At 45.5% G+C, this 11,363-nt stretch overlaps 1 long non-coding RNA gene and 3 other non-coding genes across 4 annotated transcripts; all 4 read right to left on the bottom strand.

The window, feature by feature from the left end:
- Positions 1 to 3,024: 3,024 nt before the first annotated feature.
- Positions 3,025 to 5,625, bottom strand: LOC101988632. The gene is made up of 4 exons (XR_258399.3): positions 5,515 to 5,625; positions 4,430 to 4,465; positions 3,917 to 3,948; positions 3,025 to 3,342 (listed from the first exon to the last, which is right to left on the bottom strand). It is a non-coding gene; the product is annotated as an uncharacterized LOC101988632 (long non-coding RNA).
- Positions 3,544 to 3,747, bottom strand: LOC113456709. Its single transcript, XR_003377461.1, has one exon. It is a non-coding gene; the product is annotated as a small nucleolar RNA SNORA73 family (small nucleolar RNA).
- On the bottom strand, positions 4,032 to 4,235 carry LOC113456710. The gene has a single exon (XR_003377462.1). It is a non-coding gene; the product is annotated as a small nucleolar RNA SNORA73 family (small nucleolar RNA).
- Positions 4,607 to 4,810, bottom strand: LOC113456711. Its single transcript, XR_003377463.1, has one exon. It is a non-coding gene; the product is annotated as a small nucleolar RNA SNORA73 family (small nucleolar RNA).
- Positions 5,626 to 11,363: the final 5,738 nt, after the last annotated feature.

The following is an 11,363-nucleotide window of genomic DNA, read 5'->3' as shown; positions in this document are numbered from 1 at the left end:
AACCAGGGCTCTTAACCACTGAGCCATCTCTCCAGTCCTAGAATGGTAACATTTGCAATGACAGGGTAAGTTCTGTGAAACTGCCATATACCCTAGAGTAGTAGAGGTTGAGGGTCTAGTGTGTCTATGGAGACAGTGAGTTACTATCAGAGGGTTCTGATCACAGAATATTAGGACTTTAAAGATGGACTTTCAGAGCTGGAGAGATGGCTCAGAGGTTAAGAGCTCTACCTTGCCTGCCTCTGCCTCACTAGAGCAGGTGTGTACGACCATGCCCAGTTATTTATTTTGAAAGCGGTACCTTCATTAAAGAACAAGATCAGCATGCCTTTAATCCCACTCAGGAAGCAGAGGTGCGGATCTCTGAGTTTGAGGCCGGCCTGGTCTACAAGAGCTAGTGGTTGGCCTGTCAGTAAAAGTGGGGTTCACAACCGGGAGAGGGCTCTCGACCTTGATGCTTCACCTGTCAACACGTTTTCATTTGTTTGTGCGCATACGCATGTCCGCATGTCCAGTGCTTGTGGGGACAGAGGACAACTTTCAAAATTACGTCCTCTCTGTCCACTCATCATGTGGGTCCCAGAGGCAAACTCAGTCCTCAGACTTGGCAGCGGGCACCTTTGCCAACGGAGCCATTTCTTGACGACTACTATGTAGTGCCAGCCCCAGATCGGTCCCCTAGTTTTGTCTTACCTTTTCAGGGTTACCTCTGCCTCCATCATGACCTCCTCTCTTGGATGATAAACTGTGAAGTTTCTCCAAGCTTCGCCCTGGAGACTCTGCTGTCTTTCTCCAAGATCTTACTCATTCACATGGCTTAATGTAATTACAGAAATATGATCATCACTTACCTTACAAAAAAAATGTATGGGGAGGGGAAAGACTCATGTACCTAGGCTGTCACCAAATGCCTAATCCTCCTGCTTCAGCCTTCCAGTGCTAGGATTATAGTGGTGTGTCACCAAGCCCCTGTCCCTCAAACTCATTTTTAAAAATTTCTTAAAGCATTTTATGTATGTGAGCTCTATCTGCACCTATGCCTATAAGCCAGAAGAGGGCACCAAATCCCATTATGGATTGTTGTCAGGTATCATGTGGTTGCTGGGAATTGAATTCAGTAAGAAAGACCCTGTCTCAGAGATCTTGCATATACCTATAACTGGAAGTACCAATTGAAGTATATAGCAAGACCATGTTCTGAAGAATGCTTAGGTTTCTTGGGGTTGACGGCAGAACACATGTATTAAACTCAGGACAAGAACAGCCAATGCTCTTCCAGATCCCCAAATCAGTTATTTTGAATTATGTCTGTGTGTGGGTTTGTGCATGTTGAGTACAGGGTGTACAGATTGCAAGAGGGCACTAGGACCTCTGGAGCTAGAGTTACAGGCAGTTGCTAGATGTGGGTGCCAAGAACCAAACTCCAGCATTCTGGAAGAGCAATATAACTTTCAGCCACTGATACACCTCCCATAGATGTAAACCCTTCCTACGTGCATAAACCCATTTGTTTCTCACAAAAACTTGAGGTAGAAAATGAGATTAAAATTGTTGCTCTTGCAGAGAACCCAGGTTGAAATCCCAGCACAAGGTAGCTCATTAATATCTGGAATGATCTGCACACGGTACATGAACATAAATATACACGAAATAAGAGCTGTAAAGCACTGGCTGCTCTTCCCTTGGCACTACCAACATGGTAACTCTAATGCCAGGGAACCCAACATCCTCAAATGAACACTGAGGCTAAACACCAATTCACATTAAGACTTCAGTCACCATAGTTGCAGTTGAAGCCTGACTTCTATTCAGGATTGAGCTGATTTCATTGTTGGAACTTGAACCCAGGACCTCACACACCCGTGGCCATCAGGTTTAGTACATGTGTTCTGCCGTCAACCCCAAGAAACCTAAGCATTTTTCAGAACAGGGTCTTGCTATATACTGCAATTGGTACTTCCAGTTATAGGTATATGCAAGATCTCTTTTGAGACAGGGTCTTTCTTACTGTGTAGCCCTGGATGGCTTTAAGTCTTAAGGCTGTACCTTAATAGTTAACAGTAACCATGTTATTTGGAGCATATAAAAGTAAATACTTCACCCACTTATGCACTGGGAACTGACAACCATATCTAGGGGCTTATGTCCTCTGGAAGGTTACTTGCCTAGGTTATGGGTTCACCCCCCTGCACGGGTACAGGAGCGATGATCCAAATTTAAAGTGAATGTTAACAATTTTGCTGTCAGTTGCCAAGGCATTGTGCCTGTCCAGGACTCACTATAAGAAAACTAAGGGCGGGACTTAAATGGCTCAAATGTTAAAAGCAGTGGCAGTTATTCCCAAGGTCCTGAGTTCAATTCCCATCACCTACATAAACGGTGGCTCAGTCATCTGTAATGACATCTGGTGCCCTCTTCTGGCCCACAGGCAGGCAGAACACTGTATACATAATAAATTTAAAACAAAAGCTGAAAAACAGGCTCATTGAACTTGGAGGTACAGGATTTTACCACCAGAAACTAGTGCTGGCTTATGTTGGCATATTGAAAGACACTTTAGTGATGAGATGGGCTGTTTCAATTGAGAAGCCTATTTTTCTGTTGGAACCCCTAGCTACACTTAGGCGTGTCCTGTGCCAATTTAGGGCATTCCCTCCCACCCTCATTCCCACTTGACACCCATCATGGAGAAGTACCAGCATCTTCAAAGCCTACCTTCTCCCTATTCCATCATTCAGGTTCTTGACTTTACCAAGGTGAAAGCAGCCAGCACAGGGAATCTGGGCTTCCCATTGTGACCTAGCTACCACCTCTAGCACACATCATAAGGCCAAGCTTTGGTTAAGGTGAACCCACCACACACTGGACCAGACTTATTGGAACAGTGTTACCCACAGTCCAAGTTCAGTCCCAATCCATGCATCATACACTAGCTGGTTTACATGACCAACTAGAAGCCATCCAGTGTTCTTCTAGATACATGTACTGACACATTAATCCAAAAAGAAAACATACAGTCAAAAATTTTCCTTTAATTCAGTTGTCAGGCATTTATTTATAGAAGTTCTGTATCCCATTCCATACCACTTGTGGTCTATATGGTCTTGGGGCAGTCAGCGTACATCCTACCAGGAAATGGACCACATATATGCTAAAGCACAAACCTAGACATTGATATACATTTACCAGACCAAGAATAGCTAGGGAGAAAAGTGCATGCTCAACAATGACAATGTTCGGTGTTAAACCCTAATACAGCAACTTTGCCAAATTGTATCTAATTAATTACAAGCACCAAGTTAACCTTCAGCAGGTAGGTAGCTGTGCAGATCCTCTTCTTTCCTGAAGAAAAACAAGCAAAGATCAGATTCTCATAAGTGGCACACTGAAACCCTTAGTACCTCACTTTAAGTTTTTAAAACCCCTGGGGTTTCCCTGTAGCTTTGAAGCCTGCCCTGTAACTTTGTGCAGACCAGACTGCCTGCCCTTGCCTCCCAACTGCTGGCATTACAGGCATGAACCACCAACTTAGCACCTCTTTAGACTTGTTTCCTGCATGGTTTGTCTCCTCAGTCATGGTCCAGAGGACTCTGAGAAGCCGTAGGAATATGCAGGCGCAGACTCTAGGCCCAGCTTCATCTCCAACGTCGTGGAACGGGACTGTACATCACGGGGCAGGGCCCTATGCTCCCCTACGCCACTAGGACAGAGCCCGGGGAGAGTGACCTCCCGGGGTATCCACGTTGGAAAGTCTGGTAGTACCCAATGATTTTGTCAACCCCAAGGCTCCAGAAACACACTAGTCTGATGCCCTAAGAAGTCACAAGCACCCACTTATTATAAATTGCTAATACATAAATTCAGTTACCAAATGGAAAAAAGATCATGTGACAGACACAATTCAAGTAGAGCTTACCTTAACCAACAACTTGTAATCACTGATAAGATCTGTAAAAGAAGGCATTTTTGTGAGTAAAATTCGAATGCAATTTCCCAATCACGCAGACTCCCTCATAGACTTCCTGATTTATGACTGTTTCCTGCATGGTTTGTCTCCTCAGTCATGGTCCAGAGGACTCTGAGAAGCTGTAGGAATATGCAGGCACAGACTCGAAGCCCAGCTTCATCTCCAACGTCGTGGAACGGGACTGTACATCACGGGGCAGGGCCCTATGCTCCCCTACGCCACTAGGACAGAGCCCGGGGAGAGTGACCTCCCGGGGTATCCACGTTGGAAAGTCTGGTAGTAGCCAATGATTTGTCAACCACAACCAATACGTAAGTCTCCAAAGCAAATTAGTCTCTAATGACCTCATGAGTTACAGGTATCCACTAATAACATACAGAAAATGGCTAATATGTAAATTTAGTTTATAATTGGAATAAAAAATCACATGGAAGACACTAACATTCAATTCAGAATACTTACCTCAACCAAAACATAACTTGTAATCACCAATGAATTCTGAAAAAGAGGGCATTTTTATTTCATAAATAAATTCTACAAAACCAGAGAAACCCTGTCTCGAAAAACCAAAAAATAAATAAATAAATTCTAATCCAGTTTCCCAATCACGCAGTCTCATTCCCCTATTTCCTGGTTTAAGACTGTTTCCTGCATGGTTTGTCTCCTCAGTCACGGTCCAGAGGACTCTGAGAAGCCGTAGGAATATGCAGGAGCAGACTCGAGGCCCAGCTTCATCTCCAACGTCGTGGAACGGGACTGTACATCACGGGGCAGGGCCCTATGCTCCCCTACGCCACTAGGACAGAGCCCGGGGAGAGTGACCTCCCGGGGTATCCACGTTGGAAATACACGGTGAAGACCGTCTTAATTTAACTAATCCTTGCCAGACCTCCAGCTCGACTCCAGAGTGCTGGCACTTCAAGTATGAGACAGGGCTACCCTCCGACTTCTTTTTGATATAAACAGAATGAAACACCCCCCCTGCCAAATTGTAGTCATTTGCCTAAAGAATTATCTCTCTGAATTAAGAGTAATAGATTACCGCCAAAAAACAAAGCATAGAAACTTGTCTACGACACAAGTAAAGATTATAAACGCAGCTGAGAACCTAGGCGCAAAGTTTAAAGCATGCCCACGAACTACGACAATCACGTGGCATATTTAATATGAACCAAGTTTTTCTCTTTTCCTATTGGAAACAGGCTTTCTCTGTGTAGCGCCAACCTCAAACTCAGATCCATCTGCCTGTGCCTCCCGATGTCGGGATTAGATTAAAGGCGTGCGCCACCACCTCCCGGCTGAAAGTTTTTCCTCCCGAGCAGCACCAACTTTAAGGGAAAGCGAGGACTCCAGGGAAAATGAAGCTAAGGAAGGCCCGTCTCGGGCGGGAAGGGCGGCACGTGTCCGCCAAGAAGGCCACGCTACGCCGAGTGAACTCCGGCCTCCCCGGGGGGTCTGCGCAGCCGCTTCTCTCCAACCTCCAACCTGGGAGCCAAACCCAGTCGGTAAACAGACAGCAGCAGAAAAAGGAGCGGAAGGTAACTCACCAGCAACGGACTACAGCACGACTCCGACACTCTTGAAAGAACGAGAAGCGCCGAGGCAGCCATATTTATACATGAATCCCCGGAAGTCGGGTACTGCAGACTGCGCCTGCGCAGGGACTTGCGCACGGAAGACCTTTGGAAACGCGGCAAGGTTCGTGCGATCTCTTGAGCTTCTAAGTCCAGGCAGTGTGTTGTTGAGTTTGTGCGGTTTGTCCTCAGTGCCTGGATATACTGGCATATGCAAAATGGGCAAAGACATCTGTCTAGAGGAATGCTTCCTAGACTCCAAAGTTGGAGTCTACTTTGTATATGGAAGAAACGTTTGATACAGAAAAATACAAGGATTGATTACAATTAAAATCGTCCCGGGAGGTGGAGAGAAGAGGAGTACTGGAGAGATTGCTTAGCTGGCTGCCTTCCAGAGTACCTGGGTCCAATTCCCAGTACCCATGTGACAGCTCGCAGCTCACAACTCAGCTGTCATCTGCAGACACGTGATGCGCATAACTCACAAACACACGCACATACAAACAAAAGTCAGTAAAACACACAAAAAACAAAAAACTCTTATGCATTTTCAGTGGGAGGACACCTGCCCAGAATTTCAGGTTCTGATCTACACCTGATTAAAAAGCTGTTAAATGTTATGTGCACTTTACACACAAACAGATCAAAGACGTTGACAATAAGATACATTGATGATCAAGATATTTTTCCCTGGATGTACGCTATCCCAAACCCCAGCACTGCACACAAATACCATGAAATACTGTACATGTTCAATGACCCCCCCATAATACATAGACAAACAATAATAATAATACAGTATAGAGTCGGATGAATAAAATGACATTATCATAAGATCAAGGCTGGCCTGAGCAGAAACACTGACCATGTACCTCTTATATATTGTGTGCCAAGTACTTTACAAACATTGGCTCTGTAGTCCAGGCTGGCCTCGAACTCAGAGATCCGCTTGCCTCAGCCTCCTGAGAGCTGGGAATAAAGGCGTACGCCACCACTGTATGGCATATTTCCCAGATTTTTTATTTTATTTTTTTATTTTTTTATTTTTAAAAGGTTTATTTGTTATGTATACAACATTCTGCCTCTGCCCGCATGCCAGAGGAGGGCACCAGATGTCAATACAGATGGTTGTGAGCCACCATATGGTTGCTGGGAATTGAACTCAGGACCTCTGGAAGAGCAGGCAGTGCTCTTAACCTCTGAGCCATCTCTCCAGCCCCAGATTTTTTATTTTTTATTTTGGTTTTTCCAAACAGGGTTTCTCTGTAGCTTTGGAGCCTGTCCTGGAACTCACTCTGTAGACTAGGCTGGCCTCAAACTCACAGAGATCTGCCTGCCTCTGCCTCCTGAGTGCTCGGATTAAAGGCATGTGTCACCACCAGCTGGCCATATTTCTCAGATTTTTTTTTTATTTATTTTTTTGTGGCTGGAGAGACAGCCGTGGGTGCTGGGAACCGAACTCTTATTTTTTTTTTTTTTTTTTTTTTTGGTTGTGAGCCTAGCCTTTAACGGCTGAGCCATCTCTCCAGCCCATATTTCTCAGATTTTAAGATGTGAAACTAAGCTACACAAATTTTGTTGTGAAATATTTACTTGAAAAAATGACTGGGCATTCTGATACAAGTCTTCAATCCTAGCACTTGAGAGGCCTGCAAAGGCAGACAGATCTCTGTGAATTGGAAGCCAACCATTTCTACATAGTGAATTCCAAGACAACTAGGGCTACGTGGAGAGATCCTGTCTCTTAAAAGGAATGATGAATGTATTTATTTATTCTCTCTTCTTCACTTTCTATATTTTATTTTGTTTTATTTTTTGAGACAGGGTTTCTCTGTGTAATAGAACTGGCCGTCCTGAAACTCGCTTTGAAGACCAAGTGGGGCTAGAACTCACTGAGATCTGCCTGCCTCTGCCTCCCAAGTGGTAGGATGAAAGATATGTGTCAACATTGCACGGCTCCTCCTCTTTCTTCTTCCTCTTCTTCTTTTTTTTTTTTTTTTTTTTGGTTTTTCGAGACAGGGTTTCTCTGTAGTTTTGGAGCCTGTCCTGGAACTCCCTTGGTAGACCAGGCTGGCCTCGAACTCACAGAGATCCGCCTGTCTCTGCCTCCCAAGTGCTGGGATTACAGGCATGCGCCACCACCGCCTGGCTTTCTTCCTCTTCTTCTCCTCCTCTTTCTTCTTTTGGTTTTTCAAGACAGATTTTCTCTTTGTAGCCCTGGCTGTCCTGGAAATTGCTCTGTAGCCAGACTGGCCTCAAATTCACAGAGATCAATCACCTGCCTCTGCCTCCTGAGTTCTGGGATTAAAGGCGTGTACCACCATGACTTTTTTTTTTTTTTTTTTTTTTTTTTTGAGACAGGGTTTCTCTCTTTAGCCCTGACTGTTCTGGATATTCTTTTTTTTTTTTCTGGATATTCTAACTATATATCTGCAGGAGACTGTATTTCCTTCACATACTCAAACCAAAGGATAGAATTAAAAAGATCTCTTTCATTTATACATTATTATCGGGGGGGGGCAGTCAAGTGCCATGGGACTCCTGTGGACCCCAGAGTACAACCCTGCAGAGTCAGTTTTTTCCTTGCACCTTTTAAATGAGTTCCAGGGACTGAATTCCATCAACAGGACCTTGTGCCAAAGGCCTTCATCCACCTCCACAGCCCTGTATCATTGTTTGTTTGTTTGTTTTGAAACAGAATCTTACTCCTGGGGACTGGAAGGGAGGAGATTTTGGAGGAGTTCAAGGCCAGCCTTGGCAACAAGGAGAATCTGCAAGCCTAGGCTACACCAAACCTTGTCATAAATACAAAAAAACAAACAAACGAAACCAAAAGCAAAAATAAGATATTGAGCAAAAGAAAGCATTTTGGGGGCAGAAGAAATAATTTCTCTGTAGCTTTGGAACCTGTCCTGGAACTCACTCTATAGACCAGGCTGATCTCAAACTCACAGAGATCCGCCTGCCTCTGCCTCCCGAGTGCTGGGATTAAAGGCGTGCGCCACCACTACCCAGCATAGATGTGGTTCTCTCTCTGTCCACCTTTATGTGGATTTCTGGGCTCTGACTCTGATCACTAGGCTTGGTGGCATGCATTTATACCCCTGAGCCATCTTGCTGGCCCTGGGCCTGTCCTTTGTGATTTGGTCTTCCAGACCTCACTCTCCATCCACATAGAACCAAGTTTCATCCACCATTCAGGAAACACTGGGCCACGAGTAACCTCAGAGTAATCTCTGGAGACATTATAACCCCAGAACTGTAGTAGCAGCTGGAGACCTGATAATTTGGGCCACAGCAATCTGGGAACAAAGAAACACCCAGAGAGTTCTGACTCATGGTTTCTCTTGGCTCTTAGTAAAGGGTAATGTGCTAACAGACAAGTAGAAGGTGAGTCATTGCTGAGGTGCTCTGGGCTGAAACTGGGCTGCTTGCCAGAAAGCATAGCAGCATCAGCTGCTCTGTGTGACATCAGGCTGAGGTTCAGTTAGCTGTGGTCCATGTCCAGTAAATCCTTGTAAGGGAGACTGAGTGGGCTGGAAGTTATTGTCCTCAAGCAACTGCAAAAATGGTGTTTGTTTTGACCTTGCAAAAACCTGACCTCGGCCAGGCAACGGTAGCGCACGCCTTTAATCCCAGCACTCAGGAGGCAGAGGCAGGCGGATCTCTGTGAGTTCGAGACCAGCCTGGTCTACAAGAGCTAGTTCCAGGACAGGCTCCAAAACCACAGAGAAACCCTGTCTCGAAAAACCAAAAAAAAAAAAAAAAAAATTATCTACTAGTATGAATACAGCATTCTGTCTGCATGTATGCCTGCAGGCCAGAAGAGGGCATCAGATCTCAGTATAGATGGCTGTTAGCCACCATTTGGTTGCTGGGAATTGAACTCAGGACCTCTGGAAGAACAGCCAGTGCTCTTAACCATTGAGCCATCTCTCCAGCACCTACAAAATTTCTAAAATGAAAAAAATTGAGATAGAGGGATCATATACCCCAGGCTATCCCAAGCTAGCCTTGAATTTGCTATGTTACTCAATGTAAACATTATAGTTTGGATGGGAAGGTATCCTGACATTTGGGAGCCAAGGAATAACAAAGTCACACCACACAACAAACCTCACATAAGAGATTTATTGGGAGGGAAAAACCAGGAGGGTGGTTGCTCTGCTCAGGGGAGAAATAGCAGAGAACTGAGCAGAAGGCGGGGCTTATATAGAGTTTCTTGGGGAAAGAGGTGGAGCTTTTCAGGGTGGAGATTGGGCTTTTTACTCTGTGGGGTGGGGGCAGGATCCAGTTGTTGGGGCAGTTAGAGTGTTCTGTGCATGGAACCTGGCAGTTGGAGGGCCTCAGGGGAGGGGCTTACATTCCGCCCTTTATATTATTACTAAACAATGAGGTCACAAGAAAGGGGGTGATGTGATCCTTAGACTATTTCCTGCTGAATCGTGGTATCCTTTGGGCAAACTTGATCTTCACCATCGCTGGCCTCTGGCTCTGCAGCTAGGGGCTGGTAATCCTGTAATAACAACTGATTAAAAGTCTGCTTAGAAATATTTTGACTCTATTGTTGAAGAAATGTAGGTAAGAAGTTTATAAGGCAGGGTGCAACCAGTAGGAGAAAGTGGGTTAAGAAGGGTAATATCTTAACCTAAGCAGTTAAGAAAGGTAGCTGAGCCGGGCGGTGGTGGCGCACGCCTTTAATCCCAGCACTCGGGAGGCAGAGGCAGGCGGATCTCTGTGAGTTCGAGACCAGCCTGGTCTACAAGAGCTAATTCCAGGACAGGCTCCAAAACCACAGAGAAACCCTGTCTCGAAAAAAAACAAAAAAACAAAAAAAAAGTAGCTGACCCAAACTAGTGAGAGATCACTGACTGCAGACTGACACCTGGGGAACCTGCGTAGGAACGAACTGAATACAGGTGACAATGGTGTGACTTGGGCAGTATGTGGGGCCACTGGCAGTGGGATCAGGATCTAACTCTAATGCATGAACTGACTTTCTGGAGCATAGAATCCATTCTCAGCCTAGGCACGGGGTTGGGAGGAGGAACTTGGTCTTGCTGCAAAGAGGTGATGGGACAGACTTAGTTGACAAAGGCCACCTCTTTTGCCGTTAGTTAATCCTTGGTGATCTTGTAGCACTTGTGGCAGTCAGCGAGTCTATGTCCCTTGAGGTAAGAATGGGCTGAGGCCCCCACTGGAGATCCTGGAGGAACTGAGAGGAAAACCTAACATAGCTAGGGAAGTAGTCAGTTCCGCCAGGCCCTCTCTAGAGGGTGTGACCTGACTGCTCCTTTGTCATGCCAGGATGCTCTAAACCTTCTGATGGGAATCCACATGGGCTCTCCAGTAGGTACCAACCTCTAGTTTTGAAAAAGTGAACACCAGGGTACATGTGCCGAACCACCCATCAGGTAGGCAGTGATAAACTTGAGACATTGGGAATGTTTGGGCACAGGGACTGGGTGGTGGTACTGAGGGTAAAGGTATTGCAACCCGCAGAATCCAGTGTGCCCACAAAGCACGTTGGAGTTAAAGCGGTCTACGATACTGAAGAGAGAGGTGTAGGAAGGAGAAGGGATGATAGTAATATTGGGCTTAGAGCAACTAACGAGAGGCGTGGGGAGAGAGTCTAATAAGACAGTGGGTACGATCGCAAAGACAGACATGAGTTTGACCCAGGAGGGACATACAACCAGTATTCTGTTGTTAGCTATTTTGTTTTGTTTTGTTTTGGTTTTGGTTTTTTCGAGACAGGGTTTCTCTGTGGCTTTGGAGCCTGTCCTGGAACTAGCTCTTGTAGACCAGGCTGGTCTCGAACT

Source organism: Microtus ochrogaster, chromosome 10, assembly GCF_000317375.1.
Source record: "Microtus ochrogaster isolate Prairie Vole_2 chromosome 10, MicOch1.0, whole genome shotgun sequence".
NCBI classification, from domain to species: Eukaryota; Metazoa; Chordata; class Mammalia; order Rodentia; family Cricetidae; genus Microtus; species Microtus ochrogaster.
This window is presented reverse-complemented; position numbering and strand designations above follow the sequence as displayed.